This window comes from Lissotriton helveticus, chromosome 2_2 (genome assembly GCF_964261635.1).
Source record: "Lissotriton helveticus chromosome 2_2, aLisHel1.1, whole genome shotgun sequence".
Taxonomy (NCBI): Eukaryota; Metazoa; Chordata; class Amphibia; order Caudata; family Salamandridae; genus Lissotriton; species Lissotriton helveticus.
Genome location: NC_136060.1, coordinates 259,201,191 through 259,227,503, shown reverse-complemented (window position 1 = coordinate 259,227,503; position 26,313 = coordinate 259,201,191).

Below are 26,313 nucleotides of genomic sequence, written 5' to 3'. Positions count from 1 at the left end.
CCCCTACACTACCCTAAAACACTACTACGCTACCCACACTACTCCCACCCCTACACTACTACGCTACCCACACTACTCCCACCCATACACTACCCTAAACCCTAAAACACTACCACACTACTACACTACTCACACTACTCCCACCCCTACACTACCCCTAACCCAAAAACACTACCACACTACTACACTACCCACGCTACTCCCACCCCTACAATACCCTAAACCCTAAAACACTACTACGCTACCCACACTACTCCCACCCCTACACTACCCTAAACCCTAAAACACTACTACGCTACCCACACTACTCCCACCCCTACACTACCCCAACCCAAAAACACTACCACACTACCTACACTGCTCCCACCCCCACGCTACCCTAAACCCTAAAACACTACTACGCTACCCACACTACTCCCACCCCTACACTACCTTAAACCCTAAAACACTACTACGCTACCCACACTACTCCCACCCCTACACTACTCCAACCCAAAAACACTACCACACTACTACACTACCCACACTACTCCCACACCCTACACTACCCTAAACCCTAAAACACTACTACGCTACCCACACTACTCCCACCCCTACACTACCCTAAACCCTAAAACACTACTACGCTACCCACACTACTCCCACAGCTACACTACAGCAACCCAAAAACACTACCACACCCCTACACTACCCTAAACCCTAAAACACTACAACGCTACCTACACTACTCTCACCCCTACACTACCCTAAAACACTACTATGCCACCCACACTACTCCCACCCCTACACTACCCCAACCCAAAAACACTACCAGACAACTACAGTACCCACACTACTCCCGCCCCCTACACTACCCTAAACCCTAAAACACTACTCTGCTACCCACACTACTCCCACCCCCACACTACCCTAAAACACTACCCACACTACTCCCACCCCCACACTACCCTAAACCCTAAAACACTACTACGCTACCCACACTACTCCCATCCCTACACTACCCCAACCCAAAAACCCTAAAACACTACTACGCTACCCACACTACTCCCACCCCTACACTACCCTAAACCCTACAACACTACTACGCTACCCACACTACTCCCACCCCTACACTACCCTAAACCCTATAGCACCACTACGCTACCCACACTACTCCCACCCCTACACTACTACGCTACCCACACTACTCCCACCCCTACACTACTGCGCTACCCACACTACTCCCACCCCTACACTACCCTAAACCCTATAACACCACTACGCTACCCACACTACTCCCACCCCTACACTACTACGCTACCCACACTACTCCCATCCCTACACTACCCCAACCCAAAAACCCTAAAACACTACTACGCTACCCACACTACTCGCACCCCTACACTACCCTAAACCCTACAACAGTACTACGCTACCCACACTACTCCCACCCCTACACTACCCTAAACCCTATAACACTACTACGCTACCCACACTACTCCCACCCCTACACTACTACACTACCCACACTACTCCCACCCCTACACTACTACGCTACCCACACTACTCCCACCCCTACACTACCCTAAACCCTATAACACTACTACGCTACCCACACTACTCCCACCCCTACACTACTACGCTACCCACACTACTCCCATCCCTACACTACCCCAACCCAAAAACCCTAAAACACTACTACGCTACCCACACTACTCCCACCCCTACACTACCCTAAACCCTACAACACTACTACGCTACCCACACTACTCCCACCCCTACACTACCCTAAACCCTAAAACACTACTACGCTACCCACACTACTCCCACCCCTACACTACGCTACCCACACTACTCCCACCCCTACACTACCCTAAACCCTATAACACTACTACGCTACCCACACTACTCCCACCCCTACACTACCCTAATACACTACAATAAACAAACACTACAACACTACACTACCCTAAATCGCTACACTACATAAACATTACACTACCATCCCTAATACACTACACTAAACATACACGACAACACCACAACACACACTAAAACGTTTTAAAAAAAACACTACCCTAAACCCTACGAAAGTAACCCCCACCCCATGCACAAACCCCCTTACCTCTCTCCTCTCCAGCGTCGCCGTCGGATCCTGCTTCCTTCTTCCTGCTTGCTTCACGTCGTTGTAAGGAAACTGCCTAAGTTTCCTCACAATGACGTGGATAGCCACCGCCGCGGCCATTACACATTACGTCACATGCGTTGTAAAAGCACATGCGATGTAATGGTAAGCGTAGTTTTACCACGCGTTGTAACATCGCATGCCTTGTAATGCATGCGATGTAAAAGCAACGCGTGGTAAAACCCGCGTTGTAATGGTTGTTCCCCGGTTGCTCCAGACTGGCCCTTGCTCCCTTCCAAAAGAGGGGCACCCCGGACTCTCCTAGTCCGCACCAGATGCTTTCTCCACGCACCGCGTGGGTTGCCTTTGCCAAGGCCTGTTGACGCCGATTCCGGATCCAACACCGCCAACAGCGAGAACCTGCGTGGGACAGCTCGTGCCTCCATCCTGGTCGTCGAAGACACCTACTGGTCCACGTGGCTGCAGAGTCAAGCGTCCACTCTTCACCTTATCGCGACGACGACATCTGGTTCCTTCCTGGTTCCACTCCAGTCACTGACTAGTGACTGTGAACATTGTCCCCTCTGCTTTCAGGTCTCCTTCTTCAACAATCCACCCTTGGATTGCACCGGACATCTTCCTCCTGGTCGCCTGCAGAATCTTTTCTTTCAGGCTCCATTGACTTCAACGCGAGAACCCGACGCACTTTGAACCCTATGCACCCGCGGCCCGTGGGTGAGGTAACAAGAGCATTTCGGTGCTCAAGGGTAGTTTAACTGTCCTAGTGTCCAGTTCCACAGTCGTTGTTGTCCTATCTAGTCAGGATTGTCCGTACTCACCTTTAACTTGAACTGTACTGTCCATAGACGTTGTTACGCATCTCGCGTGTGAGTTCACACTCTGCACACGCGTTCCGTGGGCCTCCTATTACTTACCTGAAGTTAGTGTAGCGTGGTCCCATCGATCCTACAGCCTCTGGACAGCTCCATTTCTCCTATTGACTTTCGCATTCCACTTGTTTAGTATATGGTTTGCCGTGCCCCTAGGGCACCATTGTGATTTCGTGCAACTTAACGTATTTTTCAGAAGAGATTGTCATGTGCTTAGCCCTCTGACCTCATAAAGAGTTCAGAGGTGTTGTTATTAATAAATATACTGTTTATTTTCATAACAACCTGTGTGGTGTCCTTTCATCTGGTATTCAAGGGGTTATATTGTGGTAAAACAGCTGGCTTCACATGCCAAAAGAGTTTAGCCTAAGACTGCTTTGTCCATGCTACCATTAGGATAGCTGGTCTATAAGGTTGACTTACAACCAATCACCATAAGGGTTGTTTGGACTGATACAAGGTGGTCACTAGAACTAGTGAACATCATATATCAGGCCAACTTCTCACAAATAGTCCACAATTTCATTTGAGAATGTACACTACATTAAATTAATCAATAGGTGCCTGTCTACGGAGGACTCTGAACGCTCCAGGTAGAGCTGTGTATCATCAGCATACATGTTGAACTCTGTGTTGAGGGTTGTCGAGATTGGAGTAGCTGGGTTAAATTGTTGTTGGTGAGGGTCAGCAAGAGTGATGGTCTGTTGTGGACTTCACTGATTATTTTGAAGGGTTTGCAGATTATGATGCAGTTTGATATGCTAATCTGTCCAGGATATTTTGCTTATAGAGGGAATGTTGAAGGCAGACATGTAATTGGTCATGGTCAGGGCGGGACTGGCTTATCGGCAGTGCCACTGGAAATGTGCGGCAAAGGAGGACCAAATTATGCGGCCATTTTAACTAAATTATGCATCAAGAAAATGCACATTATGTAGCACTTTTTATGATAGTATTACTTAATTATTTTGTCATTTAAACACCTGGTATCAGTGTCTGAGAAAAGAGCTCACCTTAATTAGTACAAATGTAATACTGAAAGACAACAATTAGCAACTGAATGATGACTAGTCAGCTTTTGTAAAAAGCCTTCAAGTGCGCAGGAACCCGAGTTGCCATAGTTTTTTTGTAACTTTTGATCCGTTTGAGCTACAAACAACATTTAGTTTTTGTTAAAATCTGTAGATTATGCTGCAAATGATGGAATATGTGGTGAATGCAGCAAATCGAGTATTCTAGGGACAGTTTTTACTGTTGATTTACCTATTAAAACAAACCTTGCCTGCAGAAAACTCAAATCCATGCAGTCATCCATACCTCACAAAATACAGCATCTCTTCACAAGTTTAAAACTGCTCCAATTTGCAAACATGGCCTCTTTTATTTTGGTGCCCAAGCATATTTTCTGTCCCAGTCCGACCCTGGTCAAGGCCTTTAAGTTTCTGTTCAAATTTTTAAGGGTAGATGTGACATGACATGTTTAAGTGTTTGCAGATCAAGAGCAAATGTTATAGATGCATTTATTAGCCTGGTATTGTGTGGCATAATCACAGTTTAACTGGGATTGGTAATCCATTAACTGATAACTGTTTGAAAATGTTGTGCTATCGAAAAATAACAATGAAAATACAAACTTCATTTTTTACTACAATATAATTTCGGTCACGCAAACCCAATAAAATAATGTAAACAGATAAAAATAAAAAGCACACTACAGAAATCCTTTTTGCCTATAATTTATTTCTGTTATTTATCATGAACCATTTTGATACTTCGGGCCATATTTATCAAGTTCTTACCTCCCCTTTGCACCACGCAAGGAGGCGCAAAGGCGATGCAAAACTTAAGTGAAATTTATCAAGCCTCACAAGGCCATCTTGCTTGGCCCTGCATGGCTTATTAAATCGAGAGTAATGCAAGGCAGAGCAAATCACTACCCTGTGTTACTCTGCAGCAGGGAGGTGCTCCATGTGTGGAGTTTGGGTGTTCCCACACATCCACCCACGGATTTTGAAGCAATCTCAGATTTATCATCAGGAGTAGACCTGGGAATGCGTCAAAATGCAACGCCTCCCCAGATGAGGTGTAACAAGGAAAAATATCTTTGTTTTTCCTCGGTTTTTTTCCTCTTTCTTTATGTGCAGCATTCTGCAGCACTCATAGAAATAGGGAAATGACTCTCAGTATTGTTTTTGTGGAGGAAGCTGGCCCTTTTTGCCCAAAATCAACCCTGTCTCCAACACAGGCACCTAGCACCATGACGCAAGGGTGCCTCCGTTGGTGCTAGGCAGTCAAAAGAGTGCTAGTTGTAGGAAAGGACAGGACTGTGCCTGTAAATACGGTGCATTCCTGCCCTTTCACACTACGCAGAAAGGGGACTTTCTGCGTTGTGCTGGGTGAAAGAATGGCAAACCTGCCTTTCAGTACTGGCTTTCCTTAATCTTCTATTTAAACCTATACTGCAAATGCATTAAAATATTTTGAGACCTAAAGAAGCAAAGTGTAGTATTTCACTTATACATTGAAGAATATACATCACCGTTAGAGAATCATTTACAATTCACGCCCTGGCATCTGTTTAATCCGAGTGTGTGCTGTGGACAATGGGGGGCATATTAGTTATTTGTGCCCTATTTCGCTGCTGCCTTTCCAGTAGTTTGCATTTATAAAGTCACTAAATGTAACTATATTACATATGCATATTTTCGACTAATGCCTAGCTAAATATGTTAATGATATGTATTTTCTCTGTATCAAGCTGTGGCATATTAACGCTGTGCAGCCCCTTTATATTCATCTCCACACGCGCCAAAGCATTATTTCTCACACAAGGCGTAACATGCTGAAACGCAACATAAGTTCCAAAGCGCGTGCAGAGCCGGGTTCGCTTTTTTTTGCAGAGGATAAAACAATAGTATAGAACAAGGCGATGATTTCTTATAAAAAGCAGTGGTACTTGGGTTTTGACAGGTGACAATCCCAAATTAATGGGAGTCTCACTCACGAAAAAATATCTAGATTACCACAAAATGACATGCTTAGGCCGACGATTGAGAATTACTCCGATTTTGGTGGATTCATAAAACTGCATATGTCTAGAGAAGAGGCGTAGTTTCCACGCATGGCCCTGATAGTCCTAACCCTTCAATTGTGGATTCCCCGCAGAGTGGAAGATCCTCGATTGTGCTACAGATGTAAATATGCAACTAAACGTCTATTTTTGTGCCTATCTTTTTCTCCATATAAAAAACATTTTGCCAAGTGTAAAAAATCCATTTTCATGCACCCTTATAAAAACAAGGGTATGTTTCATGCTCTCCTCGCCTTGAGTCACTTATGAAAAGTACGTTTCCGTGTGCAGTTCGGGTGGAAACATAATTGCAAATGTACGTGAATACTGGCAAATGTAATGACTGTGTGGGTTCACAAGATTAAATTAACGTGATTAGGTGGCGGTTTCATCAAAGGTGCTGTCACGACTGGAGAAGTGAACAGACCTGTATTCAGTGAATAGTGCTGCTGGAACAATCCTCAGAGTGCGGTGCTGCCACCAATGTTACATCACAGAAGGCAAAGGTATCCCAAGCATTACACAAACAGCAAGTGCAGCAAATCAGCGACGCCCATTTAGTTCAAGAGTGATAAGGGTGTAATATGTGCACGGTGGTGAAGTTTGGACCGCATCTTTTATATCACTGGTGGTACAGAACTGTCATTTACAGATGCAATTTCCATTGAAATACACACTAAGGTTGCATAGACATACAGTTATACAGCTAAAACTATATGGTGCACAAATTAGAATATCTGCAGAAAATGTTTCAGTCAATATTTATCATTTATGCATCACAAAGTAAAATATCTTTACTCATTTTGATCCTTTTAAAATCTCATTTTCAAACATCCTCCCACTTTGCAGCTGAAAGAAAAGTAAACATCACTATCTCTTTTAAAACAGTAACCAGCGATTTGTCAGAAGACATAGCCTGATATTTGACCCCTGTGTTTGCACGCATTGCAAATGCTACAAAAATACTAAATTTAAAGGCATCTTGCAAGAAATTGGTTTGTTCGCTGTCTGAGGGGGGGTGTTCTTGGTCAAGCAGCAACCTCAATCCTCGTCAGAGTAAGGCACAAGCAAACCCAATATTAACCTGTGCTCAACCCCCTGGTAGCTTGGGATAGAGAAGTCACGTTTAACTTAGAGGCAATGGGCAATGTATTTGTGCAATACTGCTAAGAGTAAAACAGTGACAACACCACACAAAAAGGATCCCACACCAGATTAGAAACACAGATCTTCAATAAATAAATAAAACGAGACCAAAACGATAAAAATCCAATTAGTAGAACTGGATGTATAGAATTTTAAAGTTTTTAAAGAAAAGAGGGCACAAAGCTCCAACGGTGGATATCTGGTTGCACCAGACCAAGTCAAAATCCTAAGTTCAAGCCGACCGCGATGGAGCGCAGGGCTGCTACAGGGACCCAGCTAGGACCCCTGAACAAAAGTACCTTAAATCCTGGTTTGTGGAGCGTTGCGTGGATCCGCGTCAAAGATGCACTGCACAGCCGAGGCAATTCATCAGTTCAAAGATGCTGCGGTGCAAAGTCTGATTGCATCGACGTTGAGGATCCAATTGATGGTGCTTGCGATGGAAGTCCAGGATGCGATGCACAGTGGGGGTGATGGGTTGGTGCCGAACAGCCGCTAGTCTGCAATGCATCATCGTCAAGCCTGCTGTTGATGAGAGATTCGAGGGCCTATGCAGGAACTCGTTGTGCAGCAGCCGTTCCAAAGGCAATGCAGGATGCCGTGGCAATGCAAGTCTTTGCGATGAGTCCAACATACGCAGCGGAGGCAATGCGCTGGTTCTACTTGGGTTTGCGCCTTGCAGAAGAGGCGATGGGTAAGTTCTGTTGGGGCCACAGGCTGGCAGAGCACCTTAGGTCCACTCCAAAGAGTCCAGGACTGGGGTGGCACCACTTGGCAGAGCAAATTCACATCTGGCAAAGTCCAGGTGCAAAGGCCAGGATGTTGTAAGCTTGTTATGTCACTTAACAATGACTGCTGATAGCCAGAAACTGGTACTAGGATGCTTAATTCCGGTCCAGGGAAGACATGGCTTGGCAGTTCGGGCTGGATTGTTCCCATGAGGCACAGGGTCAAGACTGATTTGCATATGGCCATGTCTGAACTGTGGTGGTGTGGTGAGCAAAATAACGATGGACTAAACCCAGATCTGTGACTGGGGTGAATGTTTTGCCATTGTGCAACATTCCGTCCATCAATTGTTGTTTTTGCATTTGTTATGTCACTTAGGCTTTCAATCAGGCGGTCAGTCATCTAGCCCTTGGAGTCACTCTGGGTTCTGGATTCAAGCGGGGCAAGTTGAGTCCTTCTCATCCAAGCAGGAGGGCAGCCAGCAGCAGGTCAGCACAGCAACGTAGGAGTCCAGCAGATTGACACTCCTTCAGCAGCACAGCAGTCCTTCATGACAGCGTATCCGCAGGTCCACAAGTGTACTGAAGCAGGGGGACTTGAGGTCCATCTTTTATACCCTTGTGCCCTTGTTCTGGAAAGTGGGAGAAGCTTCAAGACAGTGGCTTTGGGATACAAGGAATTACCTTCCTCCCCTGCTCTCCCTGGAAGCTGGCTGAAGTGACAATGCAGGATTGTTATGCCCTTTGTGTGTGAACATGACAGAGTCTATTCAGGTGTAAGTAAGGATGTGTCCAGCTCCTCCTCTCTCCCATTCTGCCAGTGATGGCCCATCCAGTCACAACTAAACTCCTATTGTGTTTAGTTGTCCAGTAGGAATACACAAATACCAACTGGTAACTACACCCAGTTATGTGACAAGAGACAGGCTGCAGGCCCCAAATTGCTAAGGCAGAAAATGCCAACTTTATAAAAGTGCCATTTTCAGAACTGTATTTTAAACTTCGACTTCACCATAAGTCAGGATTTAAAATGAGGATTCCAGAGATATCAAACATGGTCCAGTAATTTCTTCCCATTTGGAAATTGCACTTATAAATTGTAATAAGGCAACTCCTGTACAAGAGATAGGCCTTGCTGTAGTGTTAAACGAATGTAAGTGTTTTTTACTACCAGGACATGTAAAACTTAAAAGTAAATGTCATACCTTTCAAATAGATTGCACCTTGCCCTCTGGATTGTCCAGAACCTTCAGAAGGGATTACTTAAATGCATTAAAAAGGAAGGTTTGCACCTGGGTAAAGGTTTATTTTACCAGGTCGAGATGGAAGGGTGAAACTGCATGCACAGGCTCTGCAATGGCATGCCTGTGAGATGTTTAAAGAACTACTTAAGCGGGTGGCACAATCAGTGCTGCACACCTCCTAGTAGCATTGAGTCTATTCAGGTGTAAGTAAGGATGTGTCCAGCTCCTCCTCTCTCCCATTCTGCCAGTGATGGCCCATCCAGTCACAACTAAACTCCTATTGTGTTTAGTTGTCCAGTAGGAATACACAAATACCAACTGGTAACTACACCCAGTTATGTGACAAGAGACAGGCTGCAGGCCCCAAATTGCTAAGGCAGAAAATGCCAACTTTATAAAAGTGCCATTTTCAGAACTGTATTTTAAACTTCGACTTCACCATAAGTCAGGATTTAAAATGAGGATTCCAGAGATATCAAACATGGTCCAGTAATTTCTTCCCATTTGGAAATTGCACTTATAAATTGTAATAAGGCAACTCCTGTACAAGAGATAGGCCTTGCTGTAGTGTTAAACGAATGTAAGTGTTTTTTACTACCAGGACATGTAAAACTTAAAAGTAAATGTCATACCTTTCAAATAGATTGCACCTTGCCCTCTGGATTGTCCAGAACCTTCAGAAGGGATTACTTAAATGCATTAAAAAGGAAGGTTTGCACCTGGGTAAAGGTTTATTTTACCAGGTCGAGATGGAAGGGTGAAACTGCACGCACAGGCTCTGCAATGGCATGCCTGTGAGATGTTTAAAGAACTACTTAAGCGGGTGGCACAATCAGTGCTGCACACCTCCTAGTAGCATTGAATTTACAGGTCCCAGGCACAGGTAGCAGCACTTTACTGAGGATTTATAACTAAATTAAATATGCTATTTGGGGATAAGCCAATATTACCATGTTTTGAGGAGCACAAGTATGTTGGCACTGGTTATCAGTGGTAAAGTGCACAGAGTTCTAATAGCAAACAAGGTCAAGAGAAGTGGAGGAAGAAGGCAAAACGTTTGGGGAAGACCACTTTGAGGCTGACAGATCTAAAACATCTGTATTTTTCATTCACTTTCTTAACTCCAGCATACTTCTTTCACTCTAACTTGCAGCGCATATGTCAGTGACCCAGGACCTGTCTTTTTTTGTTAACCTAGCACACTATGCATAATGATTTCTTGTTCTGTTTTGCATTATGTCATGTCTGATTATGTTATGCCATGTCAGATTAAATGGCACAGAGGGTGGCATACATTAAAAAGATTAGCTGGCCTCTTTAAATCATCTGCTCCACCTCCAAATCTTCATCAATTGAGGTTCACAACACACACAGAAAGACGTGCAATGCCCTTTGTATTCTTAACCTCGTTGTTTTAGTGTTTTAATTGTTGATGTTTTATGGGTTAGTTACATACAACACCACACACATGTCTGTGGGGAATGCCAGTCTGTGCAGACCAAGCGACCAGAGTTCAATCTGATTGCTTTGTGGGCCCTTCACAGCTCACATCAAGATAGTGGCCGCTCTCTCCATAGTGTCCGTCGGTTTCTCTAAAGTTCCCGTTAGAAAAGTAGGCGTTACATAGCTACACAGGCTGCACAATAGATATATATGTTCAACCTTACTTAGTAGGGGTGCTATGCAATTACACTAGCAAGAAAACACGGCAAACAGTATACTAGTAAAAATGACAACTTGGAAATACTGTACTTTGAGATGTAATGCAAAACACTGCTAAAGTGAATTGGTGGCATTGTTAGGCTCAGGTAGCAAGAATGTCCAACAGGCAAGCTATTATGTCATCAGGGGGACCCTGCCAAGGTCAGGACGTGTGAAAGACACTGCACCCACACACATGCGTACAATGGCAGCTCTCCCATTCTCTGGCCTAGTTTAGCATATAGTCAGGGCCCACCAGGGCGCACTGAGAAACACCTGCCTAACTCGGAGGAGCTTGCCCCCTCATCCTCTGGCTTCACACATGGTTGTAATGCTTTACACATGCACAGTGACGTTCATCCTTCAGCCCTACACAGGTGAGAAAGGCTGACAAAGCTCTGTATGAATCCAATAGGTTTTTCCAGTGACAGCTGCTGCTCCTCATGGCATCAATGATACAATCTAATTTTCTAAACTTCAATGAGCTTTCCCTATACAGCGACGTATTTAAATTATGAGAAAGCCACTCTCTGTGCTGCTTGAACTTTTTGACACAGTTCTCATCTGTAATGATTATTTTAGATCAAACAGGCTTGGCATGTTTATCGTTCAGAGATTTTATCTGTGTATGCAGGGTAAAAAGCGTCTAGGATATTTAAAATGGATTATGGCTATGCTGTACTTCATTTTGGGATAAAACTGTAAACTCCATTTTTCAATTTAACTTTTAAGACAAAGTGTTTCAAGGCATCTTGGTTGGAACCAAATCAATTGTTATAATACATCAGATAATGTTGACATTCTAACTATATACACCAGAAAAGAACATAGACAGAATTCCATACATTAATATGTACTGTTTACTTCACATAATTTTATAAGATTTAACTAGCGCGCTTGTATCATCCTCCAATTTGAATGTTGACATTTACTGAGAAAACACAGTAACATCCTGAGTGGATACTTTTGCTGACATAACTATACACTCCACAGCCATTCCTACTCTCTGCGACCTTAAGGGGATATTAAAAAAAAGAAAATACAAAATGAATCATTAAATAGGTTTCCCTGAAAGTATATCTGAAAAAGTAGAAAAAGGTGACTTTGAAGTTTTTTTTTTAATGCATTTTCTGTTGGCTTTCAAATCCACCCTACAAGTGCACCAACTTGCATGTAGCACATAAATCCGATCACATTTGACCGTCGTGTAAGTTTTCCCTTTGCTTAAGTGTGACATGTCCATTATTTTAGTGTGCTTACCTGTGACACTTCAATTCCTTCTGTGTGACACTTTGAGTGACTTTATCGCAAGTCGAACACAGCACTTATGTTGTTATAATCAGAGTATTAACAGAAATGACTGCCCTTTGTGCAACTTACTGGTCTCCAACAAGCTTAAACCAACAATGGAGCTGTAGGCAGCTACCATGGACAATTGGAAGGAAGAACCCCCTGACTGCTACCTGGACTAAGGACTCTAACTCTAATTAACCCCAGGATAGGTGGGGCATCCCTCCAGGGCCAGGGAAGCTGGTTCTCTTACAACCCATGAGGACTGGTTGGGGGAATACTGGCCTTCTGCGCCAAAGAGGAGAGAAGCACAGAGAGGCAGAGAAAACCAAAAGACTGGCACACACAGGCAGTGAAACCAGCTTGCTGCAAGGTTTGTCACCTATGTGGCAAGGATGCCTGATGAAAGGGCTCCAGGTGGCTAGGGCCCGCTACCCGGAACAAAATGAGACCGAGAATGTTCAAATCAGACCCACAGGGCCCGAGTTATGGACGTTTGCGTTTCAACAACCTTTGTCCCATTTACCAGAGACAAAAGGCATGGGGCTCTGCAGCTCTTTCCAGCTTTCCTCCTGCAAGAAGACGGCTCTGCAAGGGGGGCCATACCTCTATGATATGAGGGATGGTGGGTCTAGGACCCCAATCCTGGGCCCCATGAGAAGTGCTGACGAGGGGGCGCCCTCGCGCTCCCCTCCACTGAAGTAGAAAGGTGGCACCGGACCCTATCCCTGTGCCCTGAAGCGGAAGAGGGCGAGGGAGCATCATCGCTGGACCCTGAGTCTAAAGAGAGAAGGGGTGCTACTGCACTCCCTCGCCATGGCCGGCCCACCCTGCTCCCTGTGTTTGTGACTGGGAGGAGCAGAGGTCAACCACCACCAACGTGCCTGCCCGCTGGAGCAGATAGGGCAGAAGAGTGCTGCAGGCTCCCGCAGCAGCAAGCTGGAGTGCTGCCTGTGCGGGGAGCTGGCATGGGCAGCTGGGGGTGCCCTCCCCAAGCTAGCCCCACATGGATGTTCTGCACACAGGTGCCTAGGTCGAACCAGGCACCGCAAGATAAAGTGTACAGCATGAGGCAGCAAGGAAAAAAAACAAAAAAAACATCACTGCTCTCCCGACTCAGCTGGAGAACACCGATACTCTAATATGCACTGTTCCCGAAGGAACGACCCATAATGCCCTGCGGACCTGACAGATTTGACATTTTTTGCGGTTGTTTCTTCCCTTATGGTGGCCCCAAGGTAGCGGGTTCACCACCAACAAACTCAGGAGGACAATGACTTTGTCCCTATGAGAATTTTCAGAGTCCCCACCTCCCCAAGTTGGGTGGGATTCTAAAAAGATAACTCCCCAAGATATTTCTCATATTTTCAAACACTCCTAAATTTGGAGCTGTTGTATTACACCCGTGAGTGCTGCACTTTCTGGGGGCAATGTGTACGGTTGTAGTGCAGTATCATGACAATGTGATTCCCTCTATGGACTGCTTTAATAGGAGCAGTTTGATGGTGAAAAATGTATAAAACTTACAGGGACACAGGCTTTGCTCATTCTAAATGCTATCTTAGTTCACCATAATGATGTCAATGATTTCTGCTCACAGTTTACGTTTCATCAGTATTAATAAGTGCATTCAAGACAGAGTATTATTTTTGACAATTGCATTTAAGTACACAATGATAATTTTAACATGTGGTTTATTGCTCTTAACCCATGACAAAACCAACAGACTCGCTTGATATGTTTGTGTGACCTCTTTAGGGGACCACAAGTGATTACACAATTCCCTATATGGTATTTTCTATCTGTTAATATGCACATTTGTAAATTATTGCATAGTAATTAGTGCTGCATGTGTAATAAATGTACATTAACTTTTTCTAAAGATAAAATACTGACTAGATGTGGGAAGCTTGGTTTTCATTGCATTACCCCACCACTTTTTGCCTGGTTTTTCATGCAACTTTGACTGAGGTGTACTGGGGCCCTGCTTACCAGGTTCCCAGTACCATTGTTCTTTCCCTACAAATTGTACAACAATTGGCACAACTTCAGCCACTAGTAAATGGTAGCCCTTGTACCTAGGGCATTGGACTGAAAAAGGTCCAACTTGAGATTTAAGAATTTTGGTGCAAAACCCTGCCTGCTGCTTACAGGACTCATCCATCATGATGGGCTGTCTCGTCCTGCAACTGTGAGGCCTCCAAAACCCCAGAGCCCCTCCAGCCCTTTTCATATTGCCAGAGAACTCTTGGAAAGAGGAACTACTCCCAGGCAGCCCACAGGAACTGAACCTGCAGAGTCTGGATAACTGACTTGTTGGTCCCTGGTGACTCTGACGCAGCATCCCAGTAAGAACTGGTACATCAGCTCCAGAGGGTCTGATCTGTCTTCCTACCAAGGGTGAAGATAACAGGACCTGCTATGCCACACCAGTAACCAGAGTCTCAGACCCCCTGCAGCCTATAACAAGCAGAAGAGATCAATCCAGACTCCAACTTCCCAGGAGGCAAGGACACATCAAAGGACATGAGACCCCTGAGACCCACTTCATGAGTGGCCCAGCTGTCCTGGAATCATCCCTGCAACCTGCCTGCCCCTGAACCACAAAGTTATCTTGATGCAGACCACCCGGCTAACCTATCTGCTCTGCACCCAGCCCACCCGACCTGGGTACCGATGAGCCAGCTGTGCTCCCATTGAAGAAATAAAAACCTTTTTAGGGGTTCACTGATACACCTGGTCCTTAAACCAACAAAGAAGAAATTGACACGGAAGCTGTAATATCAAAAAGAAGTATTTATTAACCTCACATGAGGGAGACTGCATCATACAGTACCCTCAGGCCGTATGAGAGAGTCTAAGGAGTACAGAGAACAGGGGCCTTTTATGGCCAGTTTATTGCTGAGTTAGCATGAAGACTGAAAAAGAGGCAGTACAAGTGTGCACACAAATACATATAGGGATACATAAGAATTGCTTAGTCAACAGAGGAGAGACTGAACTGCTTACATCAGCAAGAATAGTCTGACAGTTATACACTAGGAGCAGGTGCATTCTGGCAACTCCAGGTCTTTCTGAGCATGTGCAAGGCTATGGAAGAGGGAGAAAGCATATGGCGAGCACATGGCTAACTAAAATGGCTGCCAAGAACAAAATCGCTTTAGCTCATGCTAACAGTGATTCCTGCAAACTTTAACACCATGATCCCAAGGCCCTTGCGACCAGCTCCCTTGAGAGGGACCCCTCGGAATTACTTTTATGTCCCCTTGTGCAGTGTTTTTTCTGTTGGTCCCCTTGCTCTGTAGCGCCTTCTGACAACTAATTCAGCACCCTGTTCCTGGCCTAATTCGGGACACTCCTGACAATCCGCAGGTAGAACATTGAACCTGGCCTTGCTACTTACCTAAATCCGGAAGGTGAACCTCGAGATCCAACCGTATGGTTTTATATGCATTTTCATATTTTCTCCCATAGACTTCTACGGTGTATTCTTGCGCAAAAGCGTGTTATTTTGCAAACTTTGAAAATTCATATCTTAAAAAGTACTTACCTTACAATGAAGTTTTTGGTCTGAAAAATTATTTTAAAGAAAATCGGTTACTTTTACAAATGAATCTCGGATTTATTCTTGAGTGTGTGTATCATTTATTTCCTCTGTGAGCACAACAAATACATAACACTACCCTCTAATAAGCTTAGCTGCTCACCCATGCTACAAAGAATAGGGCATTAGTATTATCTACGTTTGCCTCTGTATACCAATCTGAGCTCCACTGAACTCTCTGCCCAGTGTACTTCGTTTTAGTGCACTATTTAGAGAGCCAGCTTCCTACACTGGACAATCATTTATTGAGTGTTAATATTGTGTGCCAGTGAATGATGAGTACTAGCCCATACCACCTCCTGGAGTAGACCTTGGACTGCGCTGCCTAAGAGAGTCAAGCACTACAATGGGGTTATCGGTTCCCAGTAGAAACAACTGAGGACTTATTGCTCGTGCAGGCCACAGAACTAATACCTACATTTTCAACAGCAAGGATGAGTAAGTTTGCCACTTAAGAATTGAGTAAAACCCAAAACCTTTTGCACGCCCACATACTTCTATTTCATCTAGGTCAAGGGGGTTGCTCTCACTGCTCATTTATGCCAACATTTTAAACAAGCATTGAAAATGCAATAGGTCCCTCATTTGCCTGAGTTAGAGCTATTGGCACTGTAAATGACAATGTCTTTTACCCACGTGTTATGAAGTGTATATATGTGGTGTGTAGTTGAATTATGTCGTTTGGATGGGTATTGTTAGTTATGGAATTGTGTGGTGTGGAGTGGATTTGTGTAGTGGAATTTTGTGGCATGGTGTGCAGTGTAAATATGAGGATAGTAATTATGTGGTATTGAGTGTACTGGAATTATATGCAGTGGAATTGTGTGTTGTAGAGTGTAATTTTGTTAAATGCTATTTTGTGTTGTGGAGTGGTATGTAGTGGCGTTTAATTATGTGATCTACTGTCGAAGTTTGTGGCATGATGTGGAATTTCGTGATGTGGATTTGATGTATGTGGTGTGTTGAGTGATCGTGTTGTCGAGTTGAATTATGTGGTTTGGTGTAAGAATATGTGGTGTGAATAGGAAATGTGTGGAGTTAAATTGTGTGTTGTGGAAATGTGTGGATAGCTTTGCCTTTTTAAAATAGGTAGGAGCTGTTTTATAGAGTCGGGTGCCTCCTAAAAACCAAATGCTCAGATGGATGTACCCTTCACCAACATGCAAATAAGCCCCCATAAGCAAAATGGTGTAAGTAGTTTCTGGGAATGTTTGTATACATGAACCAATAGTGGGCTAATGTGTTGCTACATATGTGTAATTTCTGGTATTTTCAGTTGTATTGTTCTTAAAGCCTAGCTGTGCTAATGTTATTCTTATAATTCTAAGCTCAAAACATTGTTGACGTTCTCCGCCCCCGCAAAAGACAGTTGTAAGGAAACAACTAAAGAAGAAGAAAACAAATGAAAATCGAGTTACAACACATGTGCAGCATGGCACAAATCAAATATACATAATTGCATAATTCCATGAGCATTTTGAACAACGCCTGTGTTGAGAGGAAGCATGGGGTTTAATACTTGGTCAGCAAATAAAAATTAAGTTCTTATTGATTTGGGAGCAAGTATAATTTTGGGAACCTAAAGGACAATATTTCTTTGTAACGTAGGGGAGGTGACAGAGAGGAGCGGGATCGAATGGAAAGCAGCTGGAGATACTGAGAAGGGGCACTCACGGTACCATCACAATGAAAGGGATATAAAGAGCAAAGGTTTCTTTCCTATGTATGGTTCACAAGCTACTGAAATATCCACAGATTGCCAAGAGAGCTTGTGAGCCAGAGCTGGACAAACCCCACAGGAAACATCCCAGCCAAGCATCATTTTTGCCTGCTCTCCCGCAACGTCTAGACCAAGGCTGAATCCTCTATTTATTACTTGACCCCTAACTGGAAAGAAGACAAGTCAGGTTTTTTGTTTTGTTTCATTAGCCATCAATTGGGTACATAAAGCATACATAGCACATCAGAACAACATGAATGCCAACTTTAAAAAATGAAAAGAAAGGAAAGAAAAAGAAGCTCTGGGGAAAATAAATGCAATAATAGTATTAGGAAGTATTGAGTAATTGCAAGCTTTTACTAGAAGAAGATTTTCCATAAACAATATGTATACTAGTCCCACTGAAGACTTGACCAGATCCTTTCAAATTTTGCCCTTGAGCGTGGACCCCTGGCTTTTGCTAAAGCCAATTCCATTTCAAAAATCCCCCTCAGTAATACCCAAAATTCCGAGATTTTCGGCTTAATGTTTGTATCCACTCCCTGGCAATGCACAAACGAGAGCACACTATGATAATAGATGACAGAAATTTCGACAAGTTGCCCCGATCATCTACTATCACCAGTACAATTTCTTTCTCAGTTAGTTGAATATCTAGACCTGCTAGATTACTCAACACGCGGGTAACTTCAACCCAAAACGTATTTAACTTTGGGCATGAGGTGAACATGTGTCGGAGATCAGCGGCATACTCCTGACACTTCGGGCAGTGTGTCTTTAAAGATGCACTTGTCGAGGCCCATTTAGAAATAACATCTGGGGTGTAGTACAGCATAAACAATAACCAGCGTTGCTGTAATTTCAGGTTAACTGAGGTAACTGCAGTATTAATTATAGTCAATGATTCGTATAATTCATCCTGTGAGATGTCAGTTACAAAAATTCAGTTAAATTTAGCTATAATCTGTATGCCATCATCTTCAGCGGCCGATAAGAATTTCTGGTCCACTTTCCCTATACAACCCTGACCAAAAGTCTGAAAATTGCATATAATAACTCAGTTGTGCTGGATAAGATTGATAAGCTCTCTCCTTGAATAAAATAATCCCTGACTTGTAGATATTTAAAAAATGAATTGAGTGCTACCTCAAATTCCTCTTTAAGTGATGCAAATGATCTAAAACCTTGCTCATCGTACAACTGACCTAATTGTGTTATGCTGCACCGCTGCCACCTTCTCTCCACAGAGTCAGAGAATATATCAGACAGTCTCGGTTTACCCCAAATAAACGTAGACCCATGCAGGTCTGGTATTGCCTAAGCTTTACATATATCTTGCCAGATCCGAACAATATGTCAAACTATCTTGAACCCATTTATAATAATCCGGGTCAGCCATTTTATAGAGTAAGAACCCAATGTTAGGGCCACAGGCCAGCTGATACGCAAACCAAATCTTACCCAGACCAGGACCCTGAAGTAAACTCTGAATTCGGTTAACAAAAGCAGCCCAAAAATATGCTTTGAAGTCTGGAAGTTTAAAACCGCCTTGTTCATATGTTAGCTTAATATACTGAAGAGCTCTCCTAGCCCTCCGGTATTCCCATATATAGCTGCCTACAGCACTATCTAGCCGTTTAAAAAATGAAATGGGAACCCTTAGTGGAATAGTACGAAACAGGTAGAGGAATTTTGGTAAAATATTAATTTTAACTGCATTACACCTCCCCAATATAGTGAGTGGTAACTTGTGCCAGCTATGCATATCGGCAATAACCTTTTTAAGCAATGGCTCATAGTTTTAAGTCAGTGTGGCAGCTGAGATATAGATAAATGGCCATTCTAGTAACTCCTAAAGAGGGTGGAGCTGGATCTAAATGGAAATTTAAAATCAATTGCGTCTTGTTTAAGTTTAATAGCTTGGGTGCTCATGACAAGCTCAGCTCGTCATGAGGCACAGTGGCGCTGTGCTTATGACGAGCTGAGCTCGTCATGAAAGCCGCAGAACACCCACGCGGGGATAATTCCCCTGTTGTGCTGAGCGTTCCATGGAAACGGGCGTGGTCATGACGAGCTGAGCTCGTCATGAGCACAGCGCCACCGTGCTGCGTGATGAGCTGAGCTCATCACGAGCACTGTGGCATGCGCGTGCCCCCCTCCCCCCAGCACCATGGGGGAATTATCCCCGCGGCAAAGGGGTTGACTTATAGCCGGAGAAAGTCCCAAAACGTTGGGCCTCTAAAGTTAACACAGCCATAGTTTCTACCAGCTTAGTGGTGTATACAGCGATATCTTCTGCATAAGCAGTAAGTTTTAAAGCATACCGTTAAAGGACACTGGAGAAATGAGGGCATTTCGAAGCAAGTGCCTAATAAAGAGTTCAATGTAAAGAGCAAATAGTAATGGGGATAGCGGGCATCCCTGCCGTGTACCCCTTTGATTATTAAAAAAGGAAGAAGAGAGGCAGTTGAGCCTGATAGCAGCAGCTGGGTTGCGGTATAGTTTCTGCACTGCTGAGATAAACCTTCGACCGAGACCTAGGGAGGACAGCGTCAGCCATAGAGGCCCCAAGCCACTCAGTCGACAGCCTTCTCAGCGTCAAGCATCAGCATTCCAATCTGATAATTTAAATGACCGGCTACGTCAAATGCAGCAATAGCTGTATTTATGTGTGCCGCTGTATCACGCCCTGGGACAAAACCATGCTGTTGTTCAGATACCAATAAATGAATCAGAGGAGCTAAACGAGAGGCAAGAAGCTTTGACTTTTTTTTGCGTCCGCATTGATTAGAGATATTGGTCGATATGAGCTCCTTTCCTCCACTGGTTTCCTCTTTTTTGGAAAAACAATAATATTGGTTATGTTCCAAGAGGAGGGCACATCCCAACCTTGTAGTATATCATTAACCAGCTCAAGAAAGAGGGGGGCCAATATATCTTTGAAAGTTTTATAAAACTCAAGAGGAATAGTATCTTTGCTGGCCGCTTTACCAGATGGTAAAGCGCTAATTGCTAAGTTTATTTCCACTAAATCCGCATCTCTGTCCACTAGGTCAGATTGGAAAGAGTCCAAAGCCGACATTGCACTTTCTTGTAAGTACTCTCTGACTGTTTGCTGATTAAAACTGGCTGAGTCACTATAGAGATCCGCATAGAATAGCCTAAATTGCTCTAGTATGTCCTGGGATATAGTATGAACTAAACCATCAGCTCCTTTTATTTGTTTAATATGTGACTTAGCCATTTGATCTGCTAACTGATAAGCCAAAACTTGTCCGACCTGTTCTCCATATTCATATTGCCTCAATTTATACTTGCGGAAACTGTTAGCCATTCTATCCCTTAACCCTCTACTGAGCTTAGCTCTCACTTTGATAAGCTGACTATAAATCCACAGTTCGCCAGTGTCCTTTAAACTAGTTGCTCTAGCATGGTAACTGCTCTAGTTCAGTACATTGCCTACGCTCATCTTCTACCAAACTTATATTAGACCGATTCTGCTTAATAATGTATTGAAGTGTTGCCCCTCTCACCTATGGCTTTAGACAGTCCCAGACTATAGCACAAGATGCTGTATATTGATTATTCTTAATATATTCTCTCAGAGCTCCTTGCATGGAAGCTACGTAATCAGGATTACTGAGGAGATGCCTGGGAAATGAAAATCCTTTATTGGCTCCTTTACCTCCAGGTGAAAGTACACTGTAAGCATGATGGGATTATGGTCCGATGTAATTTTCGGACAGATCTCCATAGAAGAATTTTCTAGTAAAGCTTTATTGGTGAAGATCATGTTGATTCTGGAGTATTGTTTATGCGGATTATAAAAAAAAAGTGTAAGCTGGTATTGAGGGAAAAAGTTTTCTCCATTAATCCTCCATTTGATGTATGTGGAGTAGATCAAATATAGCTGCCCTCATCTGAGCTATTCGGACACGTACAGCCGTATTCGTAGTATCAATCTTTTTTATCTAAAATGCAGTTAAAATCTCCAATTACTATGAGCTCCCCATCCCATTCCAATAGTTAAGAGCAAAACAAAGAAATAACCTCAGGGCAGTCAACATTGGGATCATAAACCATACAAATCGTCAACTTACGTCCAAACATATGGATTTGGGCAATTGCCCAACTTCCCTTATGATCGGCCATAGTACATAACACCGTAGCGGTACAGAATTTAGACTTTAATAAAGCCACCCCTCGGATAGAAACTGTCTGCGAGGTGCACAGAATAAGATCATAGCCAAGTTGTTTAAAAAGAGTTCTATCCTTAAAGGCCAGGTGAGTTTCAGCGAGAACAACTATTTGAGGCTTAAAAACCTTGAGTTATTCTACTGCCAAATGTTGTTTACTGGCCTGATTAAGCCCAGCAACATTCCAGCTCATGCATTGTGTAATTTTAGCGATTTCTGACCAATCTCCATCCCGAGACATTCTGGGGCATATTATCAAGGACCGGTGTTAAAATGATCGCAGTTTTATCGACAGGAAACTGTTGATAAAACTGCGATAATGGGCTTGATAATACGCCCTTGTTAATTCCCATAGAAGCCCATGTTCTGATGTTAACATGGGCTTCTATGGGAATTAACAAGGACGTATTATCAAGCCCATTATCGCCGTTTTATCGGCAGTTTCCTGCCAATAAAACAGCGATAATTTTGACACCGGTCCTTGATAATATGCCCCAACGTTCTTTAATCATGTGCTCAAACTGTGCATTTTTACCAATGACATGGCTATTTATCACCCTCCCTCCCTGTATTCGATAGATAGCGTACCCCCCTCCCTCAAGCGCCTTGAGACCCTCTGGGTGAGTAGTGCGCTATACAAATTCTAACTTGACTTGACTTGACAGACCCCCCCAACTAGCCCAAGAATGCACATTTCCACCCTTCCACATATTTCTCGCCCTTCCCTTGTCTTAGAAAAGGAATCACCCTCTTCCTAGCCGACCTTGAATGACAGCATTAGGAAGACGCCCCCCCACACTCCCCTCGGAACCTTCCTGAGCCCGCCACACACCCCCACGCACCCAACTAATATCTATGCTATTAAAAGAAAGGAGAATGGAGAGAAAGGGGAGAAAAAAGACCCCCCCCTCCACCAGATGGGGCAAAGCAGCCTGCGCCAATAGAAAAATAAATCAACAAAAAACAGTTTTTTTACACAACCAAATTGAGAACTTGCTTGTCAATTATCCCCCCTTTTATTTTCCCTCTCTCCTCCCACCCCTTTATCTTTTCTTTTTTCCTTTTTTAAAGCCAGTATTAAACATTAGATCAATTTTTAGGAGTAGACTGCCACTTGAAAAGTGCCTTTTTAGCCTCCTGCTCATTGAAAAAAAAGTAAGTACGACCGTCCTTTATAGCTTTTGATCGAGCTGGCTCCTGTAGAAAAATCTGTGGGCACACAGCTTTAAAGGGGTCCATAAGTTGCCGAAGTTGCCATCGCTTGTCCATGGTTGATTTTGCACAGATCTGAGCGCACAAAGATAGACATAGATTCAATTTTCACAGGAGCTGTAGGCTGTGCCTTAAAGAAAATTGCTTGGCCGGAGCAAGAAATTGCACAGAAATACAAGGATAGGTCTTGCAAAATTAGATTTAGCTTGGGTACTTTGTGAGAGAATCTATGTCCATGCTGAACCTGTGTATCCATGTCCCAATTTTCTAAATCAGGGAAGGCCTTCTGTAACAGATTGACAATGAATGCCTGTGGCTCAGAACCTTCCCTGCCTTCAGGAATTCCAAAAATCCTCAGATTCTGGCGTCGCTGTGGATTTTCAAGATCTTCAATCTTAAGTTGCATAATCCCCCTTTGGGAGTCTTGTGAATTAACTACATTTACTGTATGGGTATTAACTTCCTCCACGGCTGCCACCAGTTGTTGGCGGTCAGAGACCTCAGACATTAGATGTGAGACCTTGGCAGTCACTTTTGACAGAGCCTGCTTAATCTCGATACTGTCGACCTTAGCCTGCTAATAATAATTTTGTGCTTCTACTCTCTGAATGGCAAGTACCTTCAGAATCCTGGAAAGTGAGAGTTTGTCATCCTCATACTGGGCATGTTTAGCACTATCCACATTTCCAGTTTCTTTTGGGGGCGATGTTGGCAAAGATATTGACGAAGATATAGCAAGAGCGGGAGCGGAGGGCATTATAGGAAGAATTGTGGGAGTAGATGATGTAGACCCTGCTGCTTGGGCTGTCTCCCTGATTATTGGCACTTGGAGAGAACCTTGGAGAGAGCCTTGATCCCCATCATATAACTCAATCTGTGAGCTGTCCTGAGCAAGAGGAACTTCAGCACCCATATAAGCATCAGAAGAGGCCTCTGCAATATTTGCAGTGGTATTTGCCGCCGGCTCTAAATGTGTGTGAAATGGCACAAAAAATGTTGCCAGGATCTCCTGGGTTAGATAGTCTGGAAACAATAGATTTAACCTCACCCTTAGATGCTACCCACTTCCGCAGTGGGCTTACTGCTGCACCACTCTTTTCTGCATTTGCAGATCTCTTGAGCCATCCCACCACTTCTGTTTCCTGTGCCTAAACTCCACCTCCTAATACACGACCTCTGCCACCTATGCCTGCCCCAATAGGTTTAGGGCCTTTCCCTTTAGCGGCTCTCACTCCCTCCGGGCTGTTAGTTCTAGTGTTAGATTTAGGGCTGCCCAGGGCCCCTGTGGCACAGTTAGGGCTGCATTGAATGTCCTTCTGACTTTGAAGCCATATTGCTCCCTCTGCCACTAGGAGCCTTACTTATGCTGCTTTCATCATTTTCAAGGGTTTCCTTGCTCCTCTCCATCAGGTTGGATTCTTGCTGTTTCCCATTTGCAAGAGAGTCCTCCTCGGTCAGACCAGAGGAGTCCAGTGTCTGTTCGGCATCGGCTGAATAAGTACCTGAATCAATAACAGCAAGAGAGGAAGCGGGTTCCATAACTGTCCCGCAAGCATACAACTCTTGGATCCTTACATTAGACACCATGCCACAACCGGAGGTTGAATTAGGAAAGACATTGAAAGCAGTGGATATTACAGGATCCTCAGCACACCCCCATCCCTCGTGTATAGCAGCAATCAGGACTTCAGCCATTTGAAGACCCGGGATGGCCGTCTCAGAGGCACAGGATCGGAGGAGTGCCATTGCCCTCCCTGAACATAGAAATTTCAGAATAGGTTTCCCCACTTGGGGGGCAGTTGAGATGCCACTGCTTAGTTTCTCTGAATTATTTGCAGCCAGCAACGTAGTTCTGCTTACCTGCACCTCCCCGCCCTGAGCACCGCTCTCCTGCTCCTCCAGGCCTTCCGCAGCTTCTACGGTAGCTCCGACATCTGTCGGTACCACCGCGCGTCCATGCCGTGTAGCTCGTGGCGGTGCCATCCCCTTCAGTAACAGGAGACCCAACCGCGTGGGCGCTCCTCAGCGGTAGCCTTCAAGTCTGCCGCCAACGATGTCCTGTAGTTGCGAGCGAGGTACTGACAATTGCTGCGGCAGCGGAAACACCAGTGGAAATGAACTGGCTAGAAACCACCTCGCTGCATGGCCGCCATACACCGTGCTACTCAGCTGGGCAATTCGACATACCCAGCACCGAAGATGCAGCCAGGTACCACCGCTAATTTCTCTTTAGACTTTCAATTTAGTTAGCCAATACACTTGTCAAGCTTCTTAAATCACCATCGGTAGTTGGTAGTCACTGCGCGGAGAGAGAGCGGCGGCTCAGCCATCCCCGAGGAGAGGTTGTGGTAGACGTCCACCAGTGGCAGAGTCAGTCCCCCATCTTCCTTTTCCTCCCAGTTTTTTCTTTACAATTGGCAACTATCGAGATAGTAAACCCTTGTAGTGAATAAAATAAAGAGAATCTGTTTCCCAACCTTCTACAGCCACCACCTTCTAGCCTTTGGGTCGAGGTATGTGTGAGAAGTTGGCCTGAGATGTGATGTCCAGTATTCTAGTGGGCACCCTGTATCAGTCCAAACAACCCTTATGGTGATGGTTGTAAAGTCAACCTTATAGACCAGCTATCCTAGTGGTAGCATGGACAAAGTAGTCTTAGGCTAAACTCAAAAGGGCACTTCCAACTGGACTAAGAGAAAGCTACTTGAAATTGGGACACTAGGATAGTCAATACCCACAGGAGTACCGAAATACTCGTGTTACCTCACCCACAGGAAGCGGGTGCATAGGTATCAAAGTGTGTCAGGTTTTGTCGCTGAATCCTATGGAGCCTCGAAGAAAGATGCTGCAGGCGACCAGGAGGGAAGTGTCTGGTTGGATCCAAGGGCGGATCGAGGATGAAGTGTACCTGAAAGCAAAGGGGACAGAGTCTGGGTCACTAGCCAGTGACCGGGAAGGAACCAGGAAGAAACCAGGCGATGTCGTGAAGCAATCAGGTGATGTCATGAAGCTTGTCTCTGCAGCCACGTGGGCCAGGAGGTGTCGACGATGACCAAGAGCTAAATACTGACTGTTCCTCAAAGGCTCTCGCTGTCGGCGGTGTCGGCTTCCGGATTGGAGTCAACAAACCTTGGCAAAGGCAACCCACACAGGAATCAAAGATGGCTTCTGGATCAGACCAGCAAGGTCTGATGGACTTCTCCTTTTCAGGGAAGCAGGGGCCAGTCTGGAGCAACCAGACCAGTGGTGTAAATTTAAAGGATCATCGTCACAGAGGCCACTAGCCAATGGGCAAGTGACTGGACAGACGCATCAAGCAGGAAAATGCAGAAGGGCCCCACGCAGAACTCGTGGAGTGTGGAGGGCTGATCTTCGGTGCAGTTGGTGCTCGGGGCTGGGGCTTCTCAA